This window comes from Octopus bimaculoides, chromosome 30 (assembly GCF_001194135.2).
Source record: "Octopus bimaculoides isolate UCB-OBI-ISO-001 chromosome 30, ASM119413v2, whole genome shotgun sequence".
In the NCBI taxonomy this organism is placed as follows: Eukaryota; Metazoa; Mollusca; class Cephalopoda; order Octopoda; family Octopodidae; genus Octopus; species Octopus bimaculoides.
Window position 1 is genome coordinate 9,549,714 of NC_069010.1, and position 5,722 is coordinate 9,555,435.

Consider the following 5,722-nt stretch of genomic DNA (forward strand, 5'->3'; position numbering starts at 1 on the left):
CCTCTCATCGTCTCCTCTCTGCCGTTCTCGAACCTCTTGGGCCAGGAAAAAAAAAAGTTCATCCATAAACAGTTTTGTGACCATTTCGTCTGTTTCCGTTGCGTTTTCGCCCAGTTTAACACAAAAGCTTTAATGGCAGCCATTTCCCAAACGCCCCAAACTGCGTTCCGGAAACCAGTCATCTGCAACAAACAGTGTTTAAACAGGAAATGTTCAAAGCATTCTTACAGTCAATTCCTTCAGTTGGGAATAACAAAGATTGGTGGCTGGTCAGCTTATTAGATGCATAGTAGAAACTAAACTGGCCCTCCGTCGGTTACGACGACGAGGTTCCCAGTTGATGCGACAACGGAACAGCCTGCTTGTGAAATTAACGTGCAAGTAGCTGAGTACTCCACAGACACGTACACACATAACGTAGTTCTCAGTGATATTCAACGTGACACAGAATATGACAAGGAAGGCCGAACCCTATGAATTACAGGTACGACTCATAATCGTACCTGTAATTGCTGAGTGGACTGAAACTACGTGAAATAAAGTGTTTTGCTCAAGGACTCAACGCGTTACCAGGTATTGAACTGACGACCTGACGATCGCGAGGCGAATAACTCTAACCATCAACCTACGTGCCATCACTGGCTACATGGTTGTGAAATACTAAAATTACACCAGTCTAGAACAGTTGTAACCACCACGCCCAATCGTATCGTTCTGATGGCTTCAGTTTGCTTTTAAACCCGGGACTGGTGAAATGGCAGCTATTCGGAGAGATACTCAGAATGGCTGCTGGTACCAGCAGGAAAACATCACTGAATTCTAACCAGTAACGCGAGATTGGAGGCCCCACGGAGAAGTTAGCGACTTCGATCTAACCTAGAACTTAAAACGGACGAAACAGGCCCGTCCTCTTTTGATGAGAAGCGGCTCAATAATATGAAGCGACGAATGCTCGATGCCAAGTGGCACGTTGTTGGAAAGATAGTTCCTTTCTTTTATACCACGATGTTATTCAGCCAGTGACCAAAACCAAAGCAACTCCAACCCTATTAATTTAGCTAACGTACCCCATGGTGGGTACGGTGTACAATAAGAAAGTATTTCCGCTCTTTGTGAACCTCGCTCTGTCGCAATAATATATTTTGGATGTTCAGATATAACTTAGGTTTCGACCAGTATAGGTCCATGCAATGTCTAACTTAATAGCACCACCTGGTAAAGTCTTTTAGCCATATATGGGGTACCGTGGCCCAATCTAGCAAAAGTTATTGTTGGTGTTGGAGGTTGGTCCGGGATTTTTGGCGAAATTTGTCCAGAGAACTTTTGAATTTTATGGGATCTGATTCCGTTTTGACGTATTTTGGTAGAATATTGAAGAGAGCTGGACCGGTTGAAGTAAAGTAGTTGTGTCGTAATGTTGTTATGTGTCTTGAGTTCGATTTTTGTAGTGGGCGGATAGCATTTGGGTCGAGTTATGGCTGGATTTTAAAAGTGATGCCCACTTCATTTGTGCAATATTGATGGAATTTTTTCCACATCACACAAATGATGTAGCGCTCACGACGGTGTTGGAGAGAGTAAGGACTGAGTTTTTTTAGTCGCCTGAATTTCCGACAGCAAGAGAAGAATGCGCCATTTCATCTGGGAATGCGAATAATTGAAGACCCCCAGGGAAACGTTATCAGCATCAACCTATTCTCGAACTCGGAATGTAATGAAACAGCAGCTATTCTCCCTCAGGATAGTTACTGAATTTCCTTAAAGATAGCTGGCATCAGCGGAAGAAGAACACGAAACTTCATTTAGTAAAGCGAATGAGCTGAAAGCTCTAATGAGAATTTGACGGCTTCGGTCTACTCTCGAACCAAGAATGGACAAAATGAGTTGCCTCTCTCTTGATCCGAGGCAGCCATCTTTGCTCAGTGAAGAATTCCTGTGTCAAGAGGGCCATAGCTGAAAATTGCTTGTTTTCTTCTATGCCACGATATACTCAACCAGTCACTGAAATCAAAGCAACTCCAACCGTATTAACTTACATACAGTACCCCACATAAGTGAAGAATGTACAATGCCAAGTTGGAATTTTCTTCTGTTCCACGATATACTCAACCGGTCACTGAAACCAATTCGAATCCTATTAACTTACACACAGTACCCCACGATGAGTACGCTTTACAATAAATCAGTCATTTGGCTAGCCAACCTTTCCGTTTTTGTGACCAACTCTCTCTCTCTCTCTCTCTCTCTTAAAATATTATATTTTCGATGTCCAGATATTACATCTGAATATCTGGCAATATTGAACTTTTAATATTCTCTGCGTGAAAAACCCATCAAAGTTGGTTTCTATCAACAAAATATTGGCAGAAGATCAGTTTTCAATTTGATCAGTTCAATACAAACGATGGTTTAATGGTTTTGACTTCACTGACGACAGCAAATATCAAGGTTTGGTGGAATGATATTGTAAATTTGTATGATTGTAACACCTGTGTGTGTGTGTGTGTGTGTGGTTGTTTCTATAGAATGGAGTCGGAAATTATGTAGAGTGCCAAAAGCCGTGGTTTCTTCAAATGTTTTATTCCATAGATCACGTTAGGTCGCCGTCGTCGGCGCGTTGTCATTTTAACGTCCATTTTTCCATGTCCACATTGAGCAGAAAGAAATTTTATTGATGTAGATTTCCAGCAGCCAAATGCCCTCACAGAAGATTGAAAGTGAAGGACACCGCTTGAGTGAAAGTGACATTCGGGAATCGAACACACAACCTCACAATTGTGAGCCCTATGCTCTAATCACTGAGCCATGCGCCTTCACTTCGTATATATTTCGCTGGTGCAGAAGCCATGAAAACAACGCCGTATTCTTGGAATTTCTGATTTGCATAACACCGCCTTTAGTCAAACAAAGGGACCCAGGACTTATTCTTTGTAAGCCGGGTACTTATTCTATCGGGCTCTTTTGCCGAACCGCTGAGTTACGGGGATGTAAACAGACCAACATCAGTTGTGAAGCAATGGTGGGGCGACAAACACAGGCACAAATACAACACACACACATAACAGGCTTCTTTCAGTTTGCGTCTACCAAATCCACTTACTCGGCTTTGGTCGGTCTGAGGCTATAGTAAAAGATACTTGTCTAAGGTACCACGCAGTGGGACTGAACCAGAATCCATGTGGTTGGTAAGCAAGCTTCTTACCACACAGCTACTTCAAATTTACAGAAAACAAAAGACGAAGACGGGCGAAGGAACGACAAACAGGTGGATTAGTTTAAACGCTTGGGAAGAATGGAAAATTCTTTAACGTTTCGAGCCTGCCTCCTTCCACTGGAAAGGGCTTAGAGGAAGAAATGGAAAGTGAACGAGAAAAAAGGGGAAAGGGTAAAAAATGTGTAGGGATTAAAGGTTCGTGTGTGAGTGTGAGTGTGTGTGTGTGTGTGTGTGTGTGTGTACGTATGTGCATGTGTGTGTGTATATACACATTATTTTGTGTTCAACTAATTTGTATACAACACAACACTAGCCGTCTTTATTTCTATCCAGTATTTCCTCCTCAGATCGATCGTCCCTTACTTCACAAACAGACGTTCACACACAGCTACAAAATGAAGCGGCAATATTCCCGCCAAAACCACCGACATCTTTTTCTTTCGCTCTCTTTCACTTTCTCTTTCCCTTATTTGATGAGCTTTTTCACTGCAAAATACAACACAGTCTGTCTGCCTGACTTTCTCTCTCCCTCTCTATCTCTATCAATCTAACTATCCTCCTCCTTATTTTACACTATTTACTGACTTTCTTTCTTTCTTTCTTTCTTCCCCCTCTCTCTCACAACTCGCTTTCCCTCCCACTCCTAACTTTACTCTATCCTTAGCTTTGCTTTTCTCTTTTCTCTGTCTTTCTTTTTCTTGCTTTCTTTCTCTCTGCGATCGATCGTCTGCTAATACGCATACACACACCCTTCTTTCCTCCTTTACACGTAGTTTCACACGCACACACACACACACATGCACACATGTGGTAAGTAGCTTGCTTACAAACCACATGGTTCCGGGTTCACTCCCACTACGTGGCACCTTGGACAAGTATCTTCTACTATAGCCTCGGGCCGTCCAAAGCCTTGTGAGTGGATTTGGTAGACGGAAACTGAAAGAAGCCCGTCGTATATATTTATGTATATATATATATATATATATATATATATATATGTGTGTGTGTGTGTGTGTTTATGTGTCTGTGTTTGTCCCCCCAACATCGCTTGGCAACCGATGGTGGTGTGTTTACGTCCCCGTCACTTAGCGGTTCGGCAAAAGAGAGACCGATAGAATAAGTACTCGGCTTAGTGTCGTAGTTTAACCCCAGGTCAGACTCCTGATCCAGCAGACCTATGATCAAAAATGTTCCAACACAGACGATCCTGAGTTTTATATAGACATAGTGTATCTTGGACTACATTACCCAAAGTGTCCTTCTGTAATGTTGTTGTTTAGCCTCAGGTCTGTCCGGATCCAGCAGACCAATGGCCACATATGTTCCACCTGTGACTAACCTGCCTTTTAATCAGTCATAGTGTATCTAAGACTACAATATCTAATGTATCCTTCTGTGTTGTTGTTGTTGTTGTTTAACCCCAGGTCAGTCATGATCCAGCCAACCTATGATCACTATGTTCCAGCTAAGGCTGTCCTATCTTTTATTCTGGCACAAGATATCTAGGACTACATTATCTAATGTCCCCTCCCTTGTTTTTTTTTTATTGTTTAATCCAAGTCAACATTTAAACAAACGAACCCTATGAATCAAAGACACTCCATCCATGACATTCTCGTCTTTTTTCCCTCCTACGTTATGCAAAAAAAGTATGAAGCGGGTGCTGAAAAGTTCCTGGCTTAAAGGACCTTGCAAAAGGCCTGGTTGGAGGCTCAACCTTCTGAATTCTTTTACAGGCCTTAGAAAAACTGCAATAAGTGTGTGAGTAAGTGTGAATCTGTCTGTCTGTCCGTGTGAATCCCTAAAACTCGAGAAGTACACAACTAATTTCATTCAAATTTTACGTATGCCTTATTTAGAGGGTCCTGGTTGTGTTTTAGTCAAAAAAAATGTTTAACTTCTTGCATAATTCGAGCCCACAGCAACATAATATCTCCTCCACTATTTAAGTATTACATGTCAAAAGTGAAACAAAAACACTCATGTCAAATACTTTCACTTTTAAAAATGAAAGTATTCCACTAACTGAAACAATCACATTTCGATTGGATAGAATCATGATTAACTGAGACTCTTGTAACTTCTTTTACCCAAAGCCAGGAACTTTTCAGCGCTTTCTCATATTGTGAAGTTTTAGGGACGTTTAACTTCTGTTTCTAGTAGAGCAAGTGTCCTGCTAGAAGCATGGCACCCTCACAAGTAAGTTTTGTGCTGTTTACAGCTGCGAAGAGAACAGTCATTGTGGAAGTACAATAGTATATATGTATATATATATGTGTGTGTTATCATGTATACATTTATGTGTGTGTGTGTGTTTGTGTGTCTGTATTATATATGTGTATATATGTGAGTGTGTGCATATATGTGTGAATAGTGTATTGTGTCTATGTTTGTGTGTGTGTATATATTTTTATATATACATGTGTATATGAATGAGTAAGGATGTAGTATGTGCATATATATATATATAAATATATATATATATATATATATATATATATATATATA